The sequence below is a fragment of the Mercenaria mercenaria genome, chromosome 1 (genome assembly GCF_021730395.1).
Source record: "Mercenaria mercenaria strain notata chromosome 1, MADL_Memer_1, whole genome shotgun sequence".
NCBI lineage: Eukaryota > Metazoa > Mollusca > Bivalvia > Venerida > Veneridae > Mercenaria > Mercenaria mercenaria.
The window spans coordinates 90,346,504-90,370,484 of record NC_069361.1 but is presented as its reverse complement, the minus strand read 5'-3'; the positions used below and the strand labels follow the sequence as shown (position 1 = coordinate 90,370,484).

At 34.3% G+C, this 23,981-nt stretch overlaps 1 long non-coding RNA gene across 8 annotated transcripts in view; it reads left to right on the top strand.

Annotated features, from left to right (window-relative positions):
* LOC123530870 (uncharacterized) overlaps window positions 1-21,498 on the top strand; it is a 34,190-nt gene extending 12,692 nt beyond the window's left edge. For 5 of the 8 annotated variants that reach the window (XR_008365965.1, XR_008365966.1, XR_008365970.1 and 2 more), the window contains 3 exons: window positions 149-1,653; window positions 5,648-5,942; window positions 7,903-21,498. This is a non-coding gene — a long non-coding RNA (uncharacterized LOC123530870). The remainder of the gene's footprint in view (window positions 1-148; window positions 1,654-5,647; window positions 5,943-7,902) is intronic. The other 3 variants (XR_008365968.1, XR_008365969.1, XR_008365967.1) reach the window with 3 other exon arrangements.
* The last annotated feature ends 2,483 nt before the right edge of the window (window positions 21,499-23,981 follow it).

Below are 23,981 nucleotides of genomic sequence, written 5' to 3'. Positions count from 1 at the left end.
CTGGAGTCCCCAAAGAACGCCACGATCAATCTTTTATGATGAAGCAGTCAATTGTGCATTCCAAGTCTTCGACAAAAAAAACAAAACTAAAAAAAAAGATTGTGGGATACAATAGGGATTGTGTAATGGAGTAAGGTTAACATTGGAGGTATTTCTCTCATGTTGGATGACATAAATTTTACACAGTATTTCTCAAAAGATCTTTTCAAAGGCAAGAATTAATATGTATACATTACAGAATACATTTCTCAACTCTAGATACTTCATTTGGGAGTTAATTCAAAAGATAGAAATGTTTGTACTTGGAAATATGAACAAGTTCGTTTCAGGTTTAATGAGGTTCTACAGAAAAGAGGCATAACATGTCCATATTAAAGCTGGAAGAAAAAAGTCCAAGACCATCTGTAATCTGTTCCTCCATGATGTCCCAGATAATGTGAAACAAGGTTTTCAGTGACTTCATTTTTGCCTAGATGTTTCATCGTGTTGTACAGCCTCCAGATAATTTCCTCTAGTAACTTTTGCCGTATTTTCCACTTAAATATTGCCAGATCTAAAGATTAGACCGTTGAAAGAAAATCGTGAAAAGTCATTTACCAAAGGTTAACTACATGACGAGAAAGAGTTTTTAAAAGGTGATAATAAGGGTAAAGGTATTTCTTTGTGGTATTAATATAAATCTATGATAACTTGTACCAGATGCTTTTTCACAACAGTTTCTAAAGGTCAGGAAAGAATTTAAATACGTAGTGGAGATCAGCACTAGATAGTTCATTGAATTGTCAGCTTTAAAATTTAGGAAAGTTTCTGTTTAACCCATTGTTTGGAAATATGAAACCAGTTAGTTTCAGGTTTAATAAGCCAGTGATGCAGAAATACAGTCATAACAAGTCCATGTTCAAGTTAGATGAAAAATGCCCTGGGTCATCTGTAACAAGTTCTCTCCGTGATTAATGTATTGGAGCTCATACTAGAGCAAACTTTTACATCTCTGGTGGAGTCTTGATGATGAAGCAGTTATCAGAGATATGTCCAAGGTCATCGATAGAAACTAAAAAAAAAATCTGACATTGAGGGAGACAGTAGGGATTGTGTAACAGATAAGGCTGACTGAAAAGAGCAACTTTGAATTGGTGATACTAATATTGGAGGTAATTCTTATGTTAGGTACATGTTTCAGTGAAAGGTTACATGAATTTTTACAGAACATTTTTGCACAACAGCTTTTCAAAGGCAGGAATAACCTTCCCACTTCTAGCTACTTCGTTTAACAGTTAAATTAAAATATGGAAATGTTTGAACCAAGAAATATGAAGTAAGTTCGTTTCAGGTTTAAAGAGGTTCTTATACAGGAAAGAGGCATAACATGGCCATATTAAAGTTAGAAAAACACCATTCCTGACCATCTGTAACCATCCACCATGATGTGTCTGATTGTGTGAAACAAGTTTCTCAGTGACTTCTTTTTGGCCTAGATGTTTCTTCATCTTGAACAGCTTCCAGATGATATCCCCTTGGAACTTCTTTCATGTCAACTTTAACATTGCCATATGCAAAGATTAGGTCATTGGAGGGAAACTGTGAAAGGTCACAAACCAAGGGTTAACTAGTCCACAGAAAAGGAGTTTTTAAAAGATAATGACGAGACTAGAGGTATTTCTTTCGTGTTACTAGTATCGGTCTATGAAAGATTATCGAACTTGTACAAGTTGTCTTGTTTTCTTTCACAACAGCTTCTAAAGGTTAAGAAAGAATTCAAATACATAGTGGAGATCAGCTCTAGATAGTTCATCAATTGTATAGTCGGCTTTAAAATTTAGCAAGGTTAATTGTTTGTGTTAAACCCATTGTTTGGAAATATGAAACCAGTTCGTTTCAGGTTAAGTAAGCCAGTGATGCAGAAATACAGTCATAACAAGTCCATGTTCAAGCTAGAGGCAAAATGTCTTGATCATCTGTAAAAGTACTCTTCATGGTTAATGTACCGGAGCACATTCTTGCGTAATCCTGTCCATCTGTTCTGGAGTCCCCAAAGAACTGCCATCGATCAATCTTTTAATGATGAAGCAGTCAACTGTGACATGTCCAAGGTCTTCGACAAAAAAACAAAACAAATAAAAAGATTGAGGGATACAATAGGGATTGTGTAATGGAGTAAGGTTGACTGAAAATGGAGCAACTTTGAAAAGGTGATGTTAACATTGGAGGTATTTCTCTCGTGTTAGATGACATAAATTTTACACAGTATTTCTCGAAAGATCTTTTCAAAGGCAAGAATTAATATGTATACATTACAGAATACATTTTTCAACTCTAGATTCTTCATTTGGGAGTTAATTCAAGATAGAAATGTTTGTACTTGGAAATATGAACAAGTTCGTTTCAGGTTTAATGAGGTTCTACAGAAAGAGGCATAACAGTCCATATAAAGCTGGAAGAAAAAGTCCAAGACCATCTGTAATCTGTTCCTCCATGATGTCCCAGATAATGTGAAATAAGGTTTTCAGTGACTTCATTTTTGCCTAGAGTTTCATCGTTGTACAGCCTCCAGATAATTTCCTCTAGTAACTTTTGCCGTATTTTCCACTTAATAATGCCAGATCTAAAGATTAGACCGTTGAAAGAAAATCGTGAAAAGTCATTTACCAAAGGTTAACTACATGACGAGAAAGAGTTTTTAAAAGGTGATAATAAGGGTAAAGATATTTCTTTGTGGTATTAATATAAATCTGTGATAACTTGTACCAGATGCTTTTCACAACAGCTTCTAAAGGTCGGAAAGAATTTAAATACGTAGTGGAGTCAGCACTAGATAGTTCATTGAATTGTCAGCTTTAAAATTTAGGAAAGTTTCTGTTTAACCCATTGTTTGGAAATATGAAACCAGTTAGTTTCAGTTTAATAAGCCATGATGCAAATACAGTCATAACAAGTCCATGTTCAAGCTAGATGAAAAATGCCTGGGTCATCTGTAACAAGTTTCTCCATAAGTATTGGAGCTCATACTGAAGCAAACTTTTACATCTCTGTGGAGTCTTGATGATGAAGCAGTTAACAGTGATATGTCCAAGGTCATCGATAGAAACTAAAAAAAAAAATCTGACATTGCGGATACAGTAGGGATTGTGTAACAGATGAGGCTGACTGAAAGAGCAACTTTGAATTGGTGATGTTAATATTGGAGGTAATTCTCCTGTGGATACATGTTTCAGTGAAAGGTTACATGAATTTTAAGAACATTTTTGCACAACAGCTTTTCAAAGCAGGAATAACCTTCCCACTTCTAGATACTCGTTTAACAGTTAAATTAAATATGGAAATGTTTGAACCAAGAAATATGAAGCAAGTTCATTCAGGTTTAAAGAGGTTCTTATACAGAAAGAGGCATAACATGGCCATATTAAAGTTAGAAAAACGCCATCCCTGACCATCTGTAACCATCCACCAGATGTGTCTGATTGTGTGAAACAAGTTTCTCAGTGACTTCTTTTTGCCTAGATGTTTCTCATCTTGAACAGCTTCCAGACCATATCCCCTGGAACTTTTTCATGTCAACTTTAACATAGCCATATGCAAAGATTAGGTCATGGAGGAAACTGTGAAAGGTCACAGACCAAGGTTAACTAGTCCACAGAAAAGGAGTTTTTAAAAAGATAATGACGAGACTAGAGGTATTTCTTTCGTGTTATTAGTATCAGTCTATGAAAGATTATCGAAGTTTGTCTTGTTTGTTTCTTTACAACAGCTTCTAAAGTTAAGAAAGAATTCAATACATAGTGGAGATCAGCTCTAGATAGTTCATCAATTGTATAGTCGGCTTTAAAATTTAGGAAAGTTTGTGTTAAACCCATTGTTTGGAATATGAAACCAGTTCGTTCAGGTTAAGTAAGCCAGTGATGCAGAAATACAGTCATAAAGTCCATGTTCAAGCTAGAGGCAAAAGTCTTGATCATCTTAAAGTATCTTCATGTTAATGTACGGAGCACATTCTTGCGTAATCCTGTCCATCTGTTCTGGAGTCCCCAAAGAACTGCCATCGATCAATCTTTTAATGATGAAGCAGTCAACTGTGACATGTCGAAGTTCTTTGAGGGAAAAAAAAAAAAAAAAAGATTGAGGGATACAATAGGGATTGTGTAATGGAGTAAGGTTGACTGAAAATGGAGCAACTTGAAAAGTGATGTTAACATGGAGGTATTTCTCTGTGTGATGACATAATTTACACAGTATTTCTCAAAGATCTTTTCAAAGCAAGAATTAATATGTATACATTACAGATACATTTCTCAACTCTAGATACTTCATTTGGAGTAATTCAAAAGATAGAAATGTTTGTACTTGGAAATATGAACAGTTCGTTTCAGGTTTAATGGGTCTCGAAAAGAGGCATAACACGTCCATAATAAAGCTGGAAGAAAAAGTCCAGACCATCTGTAATCTGTTCCTCCATGATGTCCCAGATAATGTGAGATAAGGTTTTCAGTGACTTCATTTTTGCCTAGATGTTTATCGTTGTACAGCCTCCAGATAATTTCCTCTAGTAACTTTTGCCGTATATTTCCACTTAATAATGCCAGATCTAAAGATTAGACCGTTGAAAGAAAATCTGAAAGTCATTTACCAAAGGTTAACTACATGACGAGAAAGAGTTTTTAAAAGGTGATAATAAGGGTAAAGATATTTCTTTGTGGTATTAATATAAATCTGTGATAACTTGTACAGATGCTTTTTCACAACAGCTTCTAAAGGTCAGAAAGAATTTAAATCGTAGTGGAGATCAGCACTAGATAGTTCATTGAATTGTCAGCTTTAAAATTTAGGAAAGTTTCTTTTAACCCATGTTTGGAAATATGAAACCAGTTAGTTTCAGGTTAATAAGCCAGTGATGCAGAAATACCGTCATAAAAGTCCATGTTCAAGCTAGATGAAAATGCCTTGGGTCATCTGTAACAAGTTCTCCCATGATAAGTATTGGAGCTCATACTGAAGCAAACTTTTTACATCTCTGGTGGAGTCTTGATGATGAAGCGTTAACAGTGATATGTCCAGGTCATCGATAGAAACTAAAAAAAAATCTGACATGAGGGATACAGTAGGGATTGTGTAACAGATGAGGCTAACTGAAAAGAGCAACTTGAATTGGTGATGTTAATATTGGAGGTAATTCTCCTGTTAGATACATGTTTCAGTGAAAGGTTACATGAATATTTACAAAACATTTTTGCACAACAGCTTTTCAAAGGCAGGATTAACCTTCCCACTTCTAGATACTTCGTTTAACAGTTAAATTAAAATATGGAAATGTTTGAACCAAGAAATATGAAGCAAGTTCATTTCAGGTTTAAAGAGGTTCTTATACAGGAAAGAGACATAACATGGCCATATTAAAGTTAGAAAAACGCCATCCCTGACCATTACCATCCACCATGATGTGTCATTGTGTGAAACAAGTTTCTCAGTGACTCTTTTTGCTAGATGTTTCTTCATCTGAACAGTTCCAGACCATATCCCCTTGGAACTTTTTTCATGTCAACTTAACATAGCATATGCAAAGATTAGGTCATTGAGGGAAACTGTGAAAGGTCACAGACCAAGGGTTAACTAGTCCACAGAAAAGGATTTTTAAAAGATAATGACGAGACTAGAGGTATCTTTTTCGTGTTATTAGTATCAGTCTATGAAAGATTATCGAAGTTTGTCTTGTTTTCTTTCACAACAGCTTCTAAAGGTTAAGAAAGAATTCAAGTACATAGTGGAGATCAGCTCTAGATAGTTCATCAATTGTATAGTCGGCTTTAAAATTTAGAAGTTTTGTTTGTTAAACCCATTGTTTGGAAATATGAAACCAGTTCGTTTCAGGTTAATAAGCCAGTGATGCAGAAATACAGTCATAACAAGTCCATGTTCAAGCTAGAGGCAAAATGTCTTGATCATCTGTAAAAGTTCTCTATGGTTAATGTACTGGAGCACATTCTTGCTAATCCTGTCCATCTTTCTGGAGTCCCAAGAACTGCCATCGATCATCTTTTATGATGAAGCAGTCAACTGTGACATGTCCAAGGTCTTCGACAAAAACAAAAAAAAAAAAGATTGAGGGATACAATAGGGATTGTGTAATGAGTAAGGTTGACTGAAAATGGAGCAACTTTGAAAGGTGATGTTAACATTGGAGGTATTTCTCTGTGTTAGATGACATAATTTCACAGAATTTCTCAAAGATCTTTTCAAGCAAGAATTAATATGATAATTACAGGATACATTTTCTCATTCTAGATACTTCATTTGGGAGTTAATTCAAGATAGAAATGTTTGTACTTAGAAATATGAACAAGTTCGTTTCAGGTTTAATGAGGTTCTACAGGGAAAGAGCATAACAGCCATATTAAAGCTGGAAGAAAAGTCCAACCATCTGTAATCTGTTCCTCCATGATGTCCCAGATAATGTGAAATAAGTTTTCAGTGACTTCATTTTTGCCTAGATGTTTCATCATTGTACAGCCTCCAGATAATTTCCCTAGTAACTTTTGCGTATTTTCCACTTAATATCCAGATCTAAAGATTAGCTTGAAAGAAAATGTGAAAGTCATTTACCAAGGTTAACTACACGAGAAAGAGTTTTTAAAAGGTGATAATAAGGTAAAGATATTCTTTGTGTATTATATAAATCTGTGATAGTTGTACAGTGCTTTTTCACAACAGCTTCTAAAGGTCAGGAAAGAATTTAAATACGTAGTGGAGATCAGCCTAGATAGTCATTGAATTGTAGCTTTAAAATTTAGGAAAGTTTCTGTTTAACCCATTGTTTGGAAATATGAAACCAGTTAGTTTCAGGTTTAATAAGCCAGTGATGCAGAAATACAGTCATAACAAGTCCATGTTCAAGCTAGATGAAAATGCTGGTCATCTGTAACAAGTTTCCCATGATAATGTATTGGAGCTCATACTGAAGCAAACTTTTACATCTCTGGTGAGTCTTGATGATGAAGCAGTTAACAGTGATATGTCCAAGGTCATCGAAAAAACAAAAAAAAATGACATTGAGGGATACAGTAGGGATTGTGTAACAGAGAGGCTGACTGAAAAGAGCAACTTGAATTGGTGATGTTAATATTGGAGGTATTCTCCTTCGATACTGTTCAGTGAAAGGTTACATGAATTTTACAAACATTTTGCACAACAGCTTTTCAAAGGCAGGATTAACCTTCCACTTCAGATACTTCGTTTAACAGTTAAATAAATATGGAAATGTTTGAACCAAGAAATATGAAGCAAGTTCTTTCAGGTTTAAAGAGGTTCTTATACAGAAAGAGGCATAACATGCCATATTAAAGTTAGAAAAAGCCATCCCTGACCATCTGTAACGCCACCATGATGTGTCTGATTGTGTGAAACAAGTTTCTCAGTGACTTCTTTTTGGCCTAGATGTTTCTTCATCTTGAACAGCTTCCAGACCATATCCCCTGGAACTTTTTCATGTCAACTTTAACATGCCATATGCAAAGATTAGGTCATTGGAGGAAACTGTGAAAGGTCACAGACCAAGGGTTAACTAGTCCACAGAAAAGGAGTTTTTAAAAGATAATGACGAGACTAGAGGTATTTCTTTCGTGTTATAGTATCGTCTATGAAGATTATCGAACTTGTACTAGTTGTCTTGTTTTCTTTCACAACAGCTTCTAAAGGTTAAGAAAGAATTCAAATACATAGTGGAGATCAGCTCTAGATAGTTCATCAATTGTATAGTCGGCTTTAAAATTTAGGAAGATTAACTGTTTGTGTTAAACCCATTGTTTGGAAATATGAAACCAGTTCGTTTCAGGTTAAGTAAGCCAGTGATGCAGAAATACAGTCATAACAAATCCATGTTCAAGCTAGAGGCAAAAGTCTTGATCATCTGTAAAGTATTCTTCATGGTTAATGTACTGGAGCACATTCTTGCGTAATCCTGTCCATCTGTTCTGGAGTCCCCAAAGAACTGCCATCGATCAATCTTTTAATGATGAAGCAGTCAATTGTGCCATGTCCAAGGTCTTCGACAAAAAAACAAAACAAAAAAAAAGATTGAGGGATACAATAGGGATTGTGTAATGGAGTAAGGTTGACTGAAAATGGAGCAACTTTGAAAAGGTGATGTTAACATTGGAGGTATTTCTCTGGTGTTAGATGACATAAATTTTACACAGTATTTCTCAAAAGATCTTTTCAAAGGCAAGAATTAATATGTATACATTACAGAATACATTTCTCAACTCTAGATACTTCATTTGGGAGTTAATTCAAAAGATAGAAATGTTTGTACTTGGAAATATGAAGCAAGTTCGTTTCAGGTTTAATGAGGTTCTACAGAATAGAGGCATAACATGTCCATAATAAAGCTGGAAGAAAAAAGTCCAAGACCATCTGTAATCTGTTCCTCCATGATGTCCCAGATAATGTGAAATAAGGTTTTCAGTGACTTCATTTTTGCCTAGATGTTTCATCGTGTTGTACAGCCTCCAGATAATTTCCTCTAGTAACTTTTGCCGTATTTTCCACTTAAATATTGCCAGATCTAAAGATTAGACCGTTGAAAGAAAATCGTGAAAAGTCATTTACCAAAGGTTAACTACATGACGAGAAAGAGTTTTTAAAAGGTGATAATAAGGGTAAAGATATTTCTTTGTGGTATTAATATAAATCTGTGATAACTTGTACCAGATGCTTTTTCACAACAGCTTCTAAAGGTCAGGAAAGAATTTAAATACGTAGTGGAGATCAGCACTAGATAGTTCATTGAATTGTCAGCTTTAAAATTTAGGAAAGTTTCTGTTTAACCCATTGTTTGGAAATATGAAACCAGTTAGTTTCAGGTTTAATAAGCCAGTGATGCAGAAATACAGTCATAACAAGTCCATGTTCAAGCTAGATGAAAAATGCCCTGGGTCATCTGTAACAAGTTCTCTCCATAACGTATTGGAGCTCATACTGAAGCAAACTTTTACATCTCTGGTGGAGTCTTGATGATGAAGCAGTTAACAGTGATATGTCCAAGGTCATCGATAGAAACTAAAAAAAAAAATCTGACATTGCGGGATACAGTAGGGATTGTGTAACAGATGAGGCTGACTGAAAAGAGCAACTTTGAATTGGTGATGTTAATATTGGAGGTAATTCTCCTGTCGGATACATGTTTCAGTGAAAGGTTACATGAATTTTTAAAGAACATTTTTGCACAACAGCTTTTCAAAGGCAGGAATAACCTTCCAACTTCTAGATACTTCGTTTAACAGTTAAATTAAGATATGGAAATGTTTGAACCAAGAAATATGAAGCAAGTTCATTTCAGGTTTAAAGAGGTTCTTATACAGGAAAGAGGCATAACATGGCCATATTAAAGTTAGAAAAACGCCATCCCTGACCATCTGTAACCATCCACCATGATGTGTCTGATTGTGTGAAACAAGTTTCTCAGTGACTTCTTTTTGGCCTAGATGTTTCTTCATCTTGAACAGCTTCCAGACCATATCCCCTTGGAACTTGTTTCATGTCAACTTTAACATAGCCATATGCAAAGATTAGGTCATTGGAGGGAAACTGTGAAAGGTCACAGACCAAGGGTTAACTAGTCCACAGAAAAGGAGTTTTTAAAAGATAATGACGAGACTAGAGGTATTTCTTTCGTGTTATTAGTATCGGTCTATGAAAGATTATCGAAGTTTGTCTTGTTTTCTTTCACAACAGCTTCTAAAGGTTAAGAAAGAATTCAAGTACATAGTGGAGATCAGCTCTAGATAGTTCATCAATTGTATAGTCGGCTTTAAAATTTAGGAAGATTAAGTTTGTGTTTAACCCATTGTTTGGAAATATGAAACCAGTTCGTTTCAGGTTAAGTAAGCCAGTGATGCAGAAATACAGTCATAACAAGTCCATGTTCAAGCTAGAGGCAAAATGTCTTGATCATCTGTAAAAGTACTCTTCATGGTTAATGTACTGGAGCACATTCTTGCGTAATCCTGTCCATCTGTTCTGGAGTCCCCAAAGAACTGCCATCGATCAATCTTTTAATGATGAAGCAGTCAACTGTGACATGTCCAAGTTCTTCGACAAAAAAAAAAACAAAAAAAAGATTGAGGGATACAATAGGGATTGTGTAATGGAGTAAGGTTGACTGAAAATGGAGCAACCTTGAAAAGGTGATGTTAACATTGGAGGTATTTCTCTCATGTTGGATGACATAAATTTTACACAGTATTTCTCAAAAGATCTTTTCAAAGGCAAGAATTAATATGTATACATTACAGAATACATTTCTCAACTCTAGATACTTCATTTGGCAGTTAAATTCAAAAGATAGAAATGTTTGTACTTGGAAATATGAAGCAAGTTCGTTTCAGGTTTAATGAGGTTCTACAGAATAGAGGCATAACATGTCCATAATAAAGCTGGAAGAAAAAAGTCCAAGACCATCTGTAATCTGTTCCTCCATGATGTCCCAGATAATGTGAAATAAGGTTTTCAGTGACTTCATTTTTGCCTAGATGTTGTACAGCCTCCAGATAATTTCCTCTAGTAACTTTTGCCGTATTTTCCACTTAATAATGCCAGATCTAAAGATTAGACCGTTGAAAGAAAATCGTGAAAAGTCATTTACCAAAGGTTAACTACATGACGAGAAAGAGTTTTTAAAAGGTGATAATAAGGGTAAAGGTATTTCTTTGTGGTATTAATATAAATCTATGATAACTTGTACTAGATGCTTTTTCACAACAGCTTCTAAAGGTCTGGAAAGAATTTAAATACGTAGTGGAGATCAGCACTAGATAGTTCATTGAATTGTCAGCTTTAAAATTTAGGAAAGTTTCTGTTTAACCCATTGTTTGGAAATATGAAACCAGTTAGTTTCAGGTTTAATAAGCCAGTGATGCAGAAATACCGTCATAACAAGTCCATGTTCAAGCTAGATGAAAAATGCCCTGGGTCATCTGTAACAAGCTTTCTCCATGATTAATGTATTGGAGCTCATACTGAAGCAAACTTTTACATCTCTGGTGGAGTCTTGATGATGAAGCAGTTAACAGTGATATGTCCAAGGTCATCGATAGAAACTAAAAAAAAAATCTGACATTGAGGGATACAGTAGGGATTGTGTAACAGATGAGGCTAACTGAAAAGAGCAACTTTGAATTGGTGATGTTAATATTGGAGGTAATTCTCCTGTCGGATACATGTTTCAGTGAAAGGTTACATGAATTTTTAAAGAACATTTTTGCACAACAGCTTTTCAAAGGCAGGATTAACCTTCCCACTTCTAGATACTTCGTTTAACAGTTAAATTAAAATATGGAAATGTTTGAACCAAGAAATATGAAGCAAGTTCATTTCAGGTTTAAAGAGGTTCTTATACAGGAAAGAGACATAACATGGCCATATTAAAGTTAGAAAAACGCCATCCCTGACCATCTGTAACCATCCACCATGATGTGTCTGATTGTGTGAAACAAGTTTCTCAGTGACTTCTTTTTTGCCTAGATGTTTCTTCATCTTGAACAGCTTCCAGACCATATCCCCTTGGAACTTTTTTCATGTCAACTTTAACATAGCCATATGCAAAGATTAGGTCATTGGAGGGAAACTGTGAAAGGTCACAGACCAAGGGTTAACTAGTCCACAGAAAAGGAGTTTTTAAAAGATAATGACGAGACTAGAGGTATCTTTTTCGTGTTATTAGTATCAGTCTATGAAAGATTATCGAAGTTTGTACTAGTTGTCTTGTTTTCTTTCACAACAGCTTCTAAAGGTTAAGAAAGAATTCAAATACATAGTGGAGATCAGCTCTAGATAGTTCATCAATTGTATAGTCGGCTTTAAAATTTAGGAAAGTTTGTGTTTAACCCATTGTTTGGAAATATGAAACCAGTTCGTTTCAGGTTAAGTAAGCCAGTGATGCAGAAATACAGTCATAACAAGTCCATGTTCAAGCTAGAGGCAAAATGTCTTGATCATCTGTAAAAGTACTCTTCATGGTTAATGTACCGGAGCACATTCTTGCGTAATCCTGTCCATCTGTTCTGGAGTCCCCAAAGAACTGCCATCGATCAATCTTTTAATGATGAAGCAGTCAACTGTGACATGTCGAAGTTCTTTGAGGAAAAAAAAAAAAAAAAAGATTGAGGGATACAATAGGGATTGTGTAATGGAGTAAGGTTGACTGAAAATGGAGCAACTTTGAAAAGGTGATGTTAACATTGGAGGTATTTCTCTGGTGTTAGATGACATAAATTTTACACAGTATTTCTCGAAAGATCTTTTCAAAGGCAAGAATTAATATGTATACATTACAGGATACATTTCTCAATTATAGATACTTCATTTGGGAGTTAATTCAAAAGATAGAAATGTTTGTACTTGGAAATATGAACAAGTTCGTTTCAGGTTTAATAAGGTTCTACAGAAAAGAGGCATAACACGTCAATATTAAAGCTGGAAGAGAAAAGTCCAAGACCATCTGTAATCTGTTCCTCCATGATGTCCCAGATAATGTGAAATAAGGTTTTCAGTGACTTCATTTTTGCCTAGATGTTTGATCGCATTGTACAGCCTCCAGATAATTTCCTCTAGTAACTTTTGCCGTATTTTCCACTTAATAATTCCAGATCTAAAGATTAGACCGTTGAAAGAAAATCGTGAAAAGTCATTTACCAAAGGTTAACTACATGACGAGAAAGAGTTTTTAAAAGGTGATAATAAGGGTAAAGATATTTCTTTGTGGTATTAATATAAATCTGTGATAAGTTGTACCAGATGCTTTTTCACAACAGCTTCTAAAGGTCAGGAAAGAATTTAAATACGTAGTGGAGATCAGCACTAAATAGTTCATTGAATTGTCAGCTTTAAAATTTAGGAAAGTTTCTGTTTAACCCATTGTTTGGAAATATGAAACCAGTTAGTTTCAGGTTTAATAAGCCAGTGATGCAGAAATACAGTCATAACAAGTCCATGTTCAAGCTAGATGAAAAATGCCTTGGGTCATCTGTAACAAGTTTTCGCCATGATTAATGTATTGGAGCTCATACTGAAGCAAACTTTTACATCTCTGGTGGAGTCTTGATGATGAAGCAGTTAACAGTGATATGTCCAAGGTCATCGATAGAAACTAAAAAAAAAATCTGACATTGAGGGATACAGTAGGGATTGTGTAACAGATAAGGCTGACTGAAAAGAGCAACTTTGAATTGGTGATGTTAATATTGGAGGTAATTCTCCTGTTAGATACATGTTTCAGTGAAAGGTTACATGAATATTTACAAAACATTTTTGCACAACAGCTTTTCAAAGGCAGGATTAACCTTCCCACTTCTAGATACTTCGTTTAACAGTTAAATTAAAATATGGAAATGTTTGAACCAAGAAATATGAAGCAAGTTCGTTTCAGGTTTAAAGAGGTTCTTATACAGGAAAGAGGCATAACATGGCCATATTAAAGTTAGAAAAACGCCATCCCTGACCATCTGTAACCATCCACCATGATGTGTCTGATTGTGTGAAACAAGTTTCTCAGTGACTTCTTTTTTGCCTAGATGTTTCTTCATCTTGAACAGCTTCCAGATAATATCCCCTTGAAACTTTTTTCATGTCAACTTTAACATTGCCATATGCAAAGATTAGATCATTGGAGGGAAATTATGGAAGGTCATAGACCAAGGGTTAGCTAGTCCACAGAAAAGGAGTTTTTAAAAGATCATGACGAGACTAGAGGTATTTTTTTCGTGTTATTAGTATCGATCTGTGAAAGATTATCAAAGTTTGTTCTAGTTGTCTTTGTTTTCTTTCACAACAGCTTCTAAAGGTTAAGAAAGAATTCAAATACATAGTGGAGATCAGCTCTAGATAGTTCATCAATTGTAAAGTCAGCTTTAAAATTTAGGAAAGATTGTGTTTAACCCATTGTTTGGAAATATGAAACCAGTTCGTTTCAGGTTAAATAAGCCAGTGATGCAGAAATACAGTCGTAACAAGTCCATGTTCAAGCTAGAGGAAAAATGTCTTGATCATCTGTAAAAGTACTCCATGGTTAATGTACTGGAGCTCATTCTTGCATTATCCTGTTCATCTGTTCTGGAGTCCCCAAAGAACTGCCATTGATCAATCTTTTAACTCCTTGGGGCCGAAATACGACTAAAGGCGCTATATTTTCTACCCCTGTTGCGTCGATATCCGACTATACGCGTGTTATCAGGACTCCCCAGGACGGCGATTGACGAGTGTAGTCTCGGCACCGAGATCATGCTGATTGCGTCACATACTTGTTAATTTTTGATAATCCTGATAAAAGCAAAATTATTTTGCATACCGGTTATTATTTCTTAGATGTTATAATTACTAATTATGCTAATAATTAGTTTCCTTGTTAAAATAAATGTTTGTAAATATTCGGTAAAGGAAATAAAAAAGACGAACTCCGCTGTGTTTCGTTCATACTGTATTTCAAAAGATTAAAATAATGTCTGCTGCCCGAGATTTTTCTTACATTGAAGAAAATATTCATTATCATGCTGATTGTGACGTATCAGTCCATCAGATGATGATTCCGACGATGAAATTTCATTATCAGAGAAATGAATGATCAGAAAATGTTAACTTTTAGAAAGCTGAAATATTCGTACACTTACATCGCATTAAATTCAAATGGATAAAAATAACACCGCAAAACATGTTTCATACATAAAAATGTGTGTAAATAAACGCTTTTTGTAAATTTAATAATTCTTCAAAGATAGGAGTAAATATTACAACTTAACTGTCTCAGTGCGTGTCACACAACGTTTTTGTACATGTTTATAAATAAATTATACATCAAAATAAACCATCTATATTCACTCAAAAATGGGTGTTAATTTTGAGGAATGCTGATGTAAATACTCTGTATTAATAATGTATTTCTATTTACTAGAATTTAATGTGTTTACATGTGAAAAAGTAATAAAATGGGAAATGTTCAAATATTTATTAAACGTAATAGGTATGTAAAAATGAATGTTTCGAAGTGAAATTATAATTCTATTTGGATATTAAGGACGAAAGTGGATAAATATAAATATTTGTTCAAACTTTGAAGATTTTATAAGTATAGTTTAATTTACACCCATGTTAATAATACATCCATGCATGATTTCAATTGACTGCCTGCGAGTGTGATTATGAGAAAATTGTTCTTCGACGTCAGGTGGTAATTCTTATCTCGCCGCAGCATGTATATTATGATATCGGCTTCAGGGAGTTAATGATGAAGCAGTCAACTCTGCCATGTCCAAGGTCTTCGACAAAGAAACAAACAAAAAAAAACACCAACATTGAGGGATACAATAGGGATTGTGTAATGGAGTAAGGTTGATTGAAGAGAGAGCAACTTTGAAAAGGTGATGTTAATATTGAAGGTATTTCTCTCCTGTTGGATGACATAAATTTTACACAGTATTTCTCAAAACATCTTATCAAAGGAAGGAATTAATATGTATACATTGCAGAATTCATTTCTCAACTCTTAGATACTTCGTTTGGCAGTTAAATTCAAAAGATAGAAATGTTTGTACTTGGAAATATGAACAAGTTCGTTTCAGGTTTATGAGGTTCTACAGAAAAGAGGCATAACACATCCATATTAAAGCTGGAAAACTGTCCAAGACCATCTGTAATCTGTTCCTCCATGATGTCCCAGATAATGTGAAATAAGGTTTTCAGTGACTTTATTTTTGCCTAGATGTTTCATCGTGTTGTACAGCCTCCAGATAATTTCCTCTAGTAACTTTTGTCGTGTGGCCGACTTAAATATTGCCAGATCTAAAGATTAGACCATTGAAAGAAAATCGTGAAAAGTCATTTACCAAAGGTTGACTGCATGACGGGAAAGAGTTTTTAAAAGGGGATAATAAGGGAAAAGGTATTTCTTTGTGGTGTTAATATAAATCTATGAAAACTTGTACCAGATGTTTTTTCACAACAGCTTCTAAAGGTAAAGAAAGAATTTAAATATGTAATGGAGATCAGCACTAGATAGTTCATTGAATTGTCAGCTTTAAAATTTAGGAAAGTTTGTGTTAAGCCCATTATGTGGAAATATGAAACCAGTTAGTTTCAGGTTTGATAAGCCAGTGATGCAGAAATACAGTCATAAGAAGTCCATGTTCAAGCTAGATGAAAAATGCCCTGGGTCATCTGTAACAAGTTCTCTCCATGATTAATGTATTAGATCTCATACTAGAGCAAACTTTTACATCTCTGGTGGAGTCTTAATGATGAAGCTCTTAACAGTGATATGTCCAAGGTCATCGATAGAAACTAAAAAATCTGACTTTGAGGGATACAGTTTGGATTGTGCAACATATAAGGCTGGCTGAAAAGAGCAACCTTGAAAAGGTGATGTTAATATTGGAGGTAATTCTGATGTTAGATACATGTTTCAATGAAAGGTTACATGAATTTTTACAGGACATTTTTGCACAACAGCTTTTCAAAGGCAGGAATAACCTTCCCACTTCTAGATACTTCGTTTAACAGTTAAATTAAAATATGGAAATGTTTGAACCAAGAAATATGAAGCAAGTTTGTTTCAGGTTTATAGAGGTTCTTATACAGGAAAGAGACATAACATGGCCATATTAAAGTTAGAAAAACGCCATCCCTGACCATCTGTAACCATCCACCATGATGTGTGCGATTGTGTGAAACAAGTTTCTCAGTGACTTCTTTTTTGCCTAGATGTTTCTTCATCTTGAATAGCCTTCAGATAATATCCCTTTGGAATTTTCTTCATGTCAACTTTAACATTGCCATATGCAAAGATTAGGTCATTGGAGGGAAATTGTGAAAGGTCACAGACCAAGGGTTAACTAGTCCACAGAAAAGGAGGTTATTAAAGATCATGATGAGACTAGAGGTTTAAATACTTAGTTGAGATCGGCACTAGATAGTTCATTTATTTGTCAGCTTTAAGATTTAGGAATGTTTGTTTTTAGCCCATTGTTTGGAAATATGAAACCAGTTCGTTTCAGGTTTAAAATGCGTATGATGCAGAAATACAGTCGTAAGAAGTCCATGTTCAAGGTAGAGGAAAAATGCCCTGGGTCATCTGTAACAAGTTCTCTCCATCGTTGATGTACTGGAGCTCACTCATTCTTGAGTAAACTTTTACATCTCTGGCGGAGCAGTCAACAGTGATATGTCCAAGGTCATCGATTAGGAACTTTAAAAAACCTGACTTTGAGGTACACAGCAGTTATTGTGTTATGGAATAAGGCTGACTTAAAAGAGAACAACTTTGAATTAGTGAGGTTAATATTTGAGGTATTTCTCTCAAGTTAGGTGTAAGAATGAAGGTTACATTTTTACAAAACATTTTTTGTGCAACAGTTTTTCAAAGGCAGCAATAACATTCTGAATTCTAGATTCTTTATTTTTAAAGTTAAATTCAAAATATAGAAATGTTTATACCAGAAAATGTGAAGCTAGTTCGTTTCAGGTTTAAAGAGGTTTTCTATAATAAAAAAAAAAAGTCATAACTTGTCCATAATAAAGCTGGAAGACCAGACCATCCCCAGCCATCTGTAGCCTGTTCCTCCATGATGTCCCTGATCATGTGACCTCATTGTTGCCTAGATGTCATGTACGCCTCCAGATAATGCCCCATTGGAACGTTTTTCATGATGTCTACTATAATATTGCCATATGCAAAGATTAGTTCATTGAAAAGAAATTGTAGAAGGTCAGAGAACAAGGGTCAATCACATGACAGAAAAGAGGAGTTTTTGAAAGGTGATAATAATGCAAGAGGTATTTCTTTAGTTTTGTTATTATCGGTCTATTTTTACTAGTTTTTTTCACAACAGCTTCTAAAGGTTAGGAAAGAAGTTAAATGCATAGTGGAGATCAGCTCTAGTGAGCTCTTTGAACACTTGGCTTTAAAATTTAGGCACGTTTGTGTTTAACCGATTGTTTGGAAATATGAAACCAGTTCGTTTCAGGTTCAATTAGCCTTTGATGCAGAAACAGTCATTAGAAGTCCATGATGAAAAATGTCCTTGGTCATCTGTAGCTAGTACTCTCATGGTTAATTTACTGGAGCTCATTATTGCATAAACATGTCCATTTCTTGCGTAGTCTGCTTTGAACTGCCATTGATCAGTCAATGTTGACGCAGTCAACTGTGCCATGTTCAAGGTCTTCAAGAAGCAACTAAAAAACACCCGACTTAAGACGGATACAGTAAGGATTGTGTAATGGAGAAAGGTTGACCGAAAAGGGAGCACCTTTGAAAAGGTTGTTAATATTGGAGGTATTTTTCACTTTTCAAAGGCAGGAATTAATTTGTATATATTACAGAAAACCTTCAACTCTAGATACTTCAACAGTTGAATTCAAAATGTAGAAATGTTTGTACCAGGATGTACGAAGCCAGTTTGTTTAATGAGGCTGTTACATAGAAGAGAGGCATAAAATGTCCATGTTAAGCTAGGAGAAAGCCGTCCCCGACCATCTGTAGCCTTTTCCTCCATGATGTCCTAGAGTTTGAAACAAGTTTTCAGTCACTTCTTTTATGCCTTAGGCCCTAGATGTTTTTTCATCTTGTACAGCCTGCAGAAAACTTCCTCTAGGAACTTTTTCCAATGTGCCAACTTGAATATTGCCAGATGCAAAGATTAGATCATTGAAAAGGAAATTGTAAAAAGACATAGACCAAGGTTGAACTAAATGACTAGAAAGAGGAGTTTTTAAAGGTGATGATAATACTAAAGGTATTTTTTTCTGTGTTATTGATATATTTTTTTATTAATAGAAGTTAGCTTAAGGTCAGGTAAGACTTTATACACATAGTGGGGATCAGCTTTAGGAAGTTCCTTAAATAGCTTTTATTTATTTTTTAGTTATAATTTATATTTCTTTTATTTTTTAGTTTTAATTTATATTTAGGAGTGTTTATGTTTAACCCATTGTTTGGAAATATGACACCAGTTTGTTTCAGGGTTTGTAAGTCTCTGATGCAGAAATACAGTCATTTAAAGTCTTGTGTTCAAGCTATAGATGAAAAATGTCCATGGTCATCTCCAACAAGTACTCTCCATTGTAAATGTTCTGGAGCTCATTCTTTGGTAATCCTGTCCATCTCTTGCGGAGTTCCCATAGATTAGAACCATCATCGATCAGTCTTTTAATGATGAAGCACCAAAAAACACTTCACATTGAGGGATACAATAGGGATTTTGTAATGGAGTAAGGTTGACTGAAAAGAGAGCAAGTTTGAAAAGGTGACGCTAATTTTGGAGGTATAAATTTCTCTCGTGTTGGTTGTATCAATGAAAGTTACATAAATTTTTAGACAGTATTTCTCAAAACAGCTTTTTAAAGGCAGGAATTAATTTGTATATAATCCAGGAGACTTTTCTTAACTCTAGGTACTTCATTAAACAGTTAAATTCAAAATATAGGATTGTTTTGTACCAGGAAATGTGAAGCTTAGTTTGTTTCAGGTTAAATGATGTTCTTATACAGAAAAGAGGCATAACTTGTTCATAATAATGTTAGAAGAAAAAAGTCCCTGACCATCTGTAACAGTCCTCCATGATGTCCCTGTTTGTTTGAAACAAGTTTCTCAGTAACTTCATTATTGCTAAGATGTTTCTTCATCTTGAACAGCCTCTGGTTTATTTCCCCTTGGAACATTTTTCATGTTGCAGACTTTATTGTTGCCATATGCAAAGGAAATTGTAAAAAGTTATCAATTGGGCAAGGGTAAAACTACATGACAGGACAGAAGAGATTTAAAAGATGATGATTAAACTAGAGGTACTTTAGTGTTATTTATATCAGTCAATGAAAGATTATGGAAGTTTCTACCAGTTTTTTTTTTTTCACAACTGCTTTTAAAGGTCAAGAAATATTTTATACACTTATTGGGGATTAGCTCTAGATATTTTTGAAATAGCTTTAAAATTTAGGAACTTTTGTGTTAAACCGATTGTTTGGGAAATATGAAACCAGTTTGTTTCAGGTTTGTAAGTATGAAACCAGTTGTTTCAGGTTTAATAAGCCTCTGATGCAGAAATAATCATAGGAAGTCCATGTTCAAGCTAGATGAAAAATGTCCTTGATCATCTGTAACATGCACTCTCATGGTTACTGTACTGGAGCTCAATTTTGCGTAATGTGTACATATTTTGCGGAGTCTGCATGGAACTGTCATTGGTCAGCCTTTTTAATGATGAAGCAGTCAACAGTGCTATGTCCAAGGTCATCGATGAGAGTAAAAAACAACGGGGATACAGTAGGATTGAGTAATAGAGTAAGGTTGACTTGGAGAGCGCCTTTGACAAGGCGATGTTAATATTGGAGGTATTTCTCTGTTAGATGTATCAATGAAAGGGCACATAAGTTTTTACATAGATTTTTTACAACAGCTTTTCAAAGACAGGAAATAATTCATATGCAGTCTGGAAAACAGTCATTGCCTCTATATAGGTCATAAGAGTCCGCTGTAAAAGTTGGCAATGTATGTAGCTGGAAATAAGAAACCAGTTTTTTTCACGTTTTATCAGGCATTGATGCAGAAACAAGCAATAACAAGTCTTTAAGGTATAAGAAAAATGTCCTTGGTCATCTGGAACAATTTCTCCATAAATTTCTCTGGTCATCTAGATAACTCAATTGGACGCCACTATTGTGTAGGTGTTTCATTATCTTGTACAGTCTTCGGATAATTTCCCCATAAATTTTCACGATGACCACACAATACAGCTGCATCCAGACCAGGTGATAGAAAAATTGTAAAATAGTCATCGAGGATGAGCTATATGAAATGGAATAAGCTTGACATGACAGGCAAGAGGAGTTTTTTAAAGATGATGTCAACATCATAGGTATTTCATGTTTGATATATCAATGAAAAATTGTACCTTTCTTTTCAACTCTAGGTCAAGATTTATTCCTAATACACTTCTTTGAAATATCAGTATGCTTTATTTTAATTAACTTTCAAAAGATATAGAAATGTTTGTATTTAACCCATGGTTTTGAAATACGAAACCAGTTGGTTTCAGATTTAATCAGCCTACGTTGCAGAAACAAGAGCTGTAGCCAGTCCATAAGAGAATGTCGATCATATTAACGAGTTTCTTGACAAGTGTATTTTGCCTTGTGTGTAGACACTTCATCTTGTATGGTCTCCAGATAATTACCCCATAGAGCAGTTTCTGAAAATTCAGTGGTGGATGTATCAGTCGTGCCAAGTCAAAGAGAATTGTCAAAAGCATCATTGTCATTGATGGTTGCATTTGACCTGTGAAATTGAATTATCTCAACAGAATAGAGGAGAATAAGCTTTAACATTAATTAATACACCTTAGAGGTATTTCTTGCATGTTAGTTGTATCAATACAAGCTTAAGTAAGCAACTTTTTTTCATTGCTTTTTTCATTAATGCTTTTTAAGGTCGGGGAAAGAATTCATACACAAAGTGGGAAAAAATAGTTGTTAGTCAGCTTTAGAAATGTTTGTACTTAACCCATTGTTTGGAAATACGAAGTCAGTTTGTTTCAGGTTTAAGCAGCTTCTGTAAACTTCCACGGAAAATTTGTAGCAACCTGTGAATTTACTAACAAGTACTCTTTTTTTTTTCCAGCTAAAATTTAAAATTCCGATTAGCTGTAAATATTGCAATTTGCAGAAAAATAAATTAAGAAACTTGCATGTTATATATATATTTGCACATAGAGGACATTGTTTTCTAATTTTATGGTCCTGATAAAAAAAGTTTGTACATAAGGTTATAGTTCTGTATTTTACTGGTTTCTTATGTTTATTTTTGTAAGAAAGTTCATAGGAAATGCCCATAGATCAGAAGGGATGGGGGTGGGTGGTCTTATTTAAATGAACCAAGTTTCTTTTCAGACAATGTTACTAAGAACAGCAGACAAGATTAGACTAGCATCTGGTACCTGTCATAGACAAGAAATCATTCTGGAAGTCGGTGTCTAGAGAAAATTCAGCTGGAATGTCCATAGAAAAGCATAAGAATTTACTGCTTGCAAGTTAAAACTTACATAAATCCGGTTTATGTTTCATATACATTTCAGTCAACTTTAGATTATATATATTAGTTTAGACATTGGCGATCAAAGTAAAATTAAATTCTCTTGTTTGGCATAGATGTTATAAATGGTAGATATCCAGAATAAGACCTGTATCAACTTTTTCTTGCTCGACTTGCTGAATTGTATACTTGTTTGGGGGAAGGATGGGTTTTGCCTTTATTTCAGGTGCATTGAAGCTGACACAGTAGCTGAATAATAATACTCAATCTGCAGTTGTACCAGTTTTACTATAACCAGACAGTACACCATAAATGACCTGCCAAATCACCTCTTTGATAAACAAGGCAAGTGGCCACAGGTTGAAGATAATTTTAACGTAAATTTACGGAATCCATTCAGGGCTATGATTATGTTGTGATATACATCCTTTCTAAATTATTAATTGAAAAATGTGTAACAATTGATTTCCACAGATATTTGCTTTTTGAGTCTTCTGCATGTTTTATCTGGTTCTTTTTCTACCATCAACATTGGGGGTGGGGGTATGATATACATATTCCTAGTCTCTTGCAGAAACGCGAGATGCAGATGAGGAACAGTAGTTCTACATACCATATATAGGATTTTCTACCATCTCCTGTTGTTTCATTTGTGATGCAGACAGATTTCTCATTAATTTTGGCTGATTGCCCAATAAGTAAACAGTTTTTGTATACACATTTTGATAAAAAAAATTCTATGAACTTGTTAAAATTGTAAGACTTTTGATGAAAAGGTTTTTTGTTTCAACAGAAGTGAAGTAAATTAAAAATCTTTTAAAACAAGTTCCTCTGAAAAGTAGATTTGACTTCAGCAATGTATTGAAAAAAAGCATGTTAGATTCAAAGACCTGCAATGTTTTCAGTTGTGTATAAATTCTCTTTAATTTTATTTTAAAAAAACCTATTATTTTAGAGTTTCTTTTATATATATTTATAATGAAGTAATCTGACAAGTCGTCATCAAAATGTTAATTTTTTCTATAGGGGGTGGGGTGTGTAATGAATTGGTCTTAGTTTCTTGCAGAGGTGTAGTTGAGACCAGCAGACAGCAACCAACTGAATTATTGGAAATGTATTTGTAGAATTTACAGTATCTGCATACTACAATGGACTGTCAGCTGAACTGCTAGCTACAGTAAAAAAAATCACTTAACCTCTTTGATAAACAAGGCAAGTGGCCATAGGTTGAAGATAAGTTTAATGTAAATTTACGGAATCCATTTAGGGCTATGATTATGTTGTGATATACATCCTTTCTAATTATTAATTAAAAAATGTGTAACAATTGATTTCCACAGATATTTGCTTTTTGTGTCTTCTGCATGTTTTATCTGGTTCTTTTTCTACCATCAACATTGGGGGTGGGGGTATGATTTACATATTTCTAGTCCCTTGCAGAGATGCAAGATGCAGATGAGGAACAGTAGTTCTAGATACCATAGGATTTTCTACCATCTCCTGTTGTTTCATTTGTGATGTAGACAGATTTCTCGTTAATTTTGGCTGATTGTCCCAATAAGTAAAGCTTGTTTTTATATACACAATTTGATAGAAAATTTTCTATGAACTTGTTAAAATTGTAAATTTCCAGTATTAAATAAATGTTTTTAAAACTTTTGATGAAAAGATTATTTGTTTAACAGAAGTGAAGTAAATGAAAAATCTTTCAAAAGAAAAAAGTTTCTCAGAAAAGTACATTTGATTTTAGCAGTGTATAAAAAAAAACATGTTAGATTTGTAGACCTGCAATGTTTTTGTATAAATTCTCTTTTAAGTTTATATAAAAAAAACCTATTATTTTAGAGTTTCTGTGGAGGGGTGGAAAGTTCTTTTATTTCAGAAGACAGTTTAAAGATTGTGCGATTGAAAATAACCAGATATA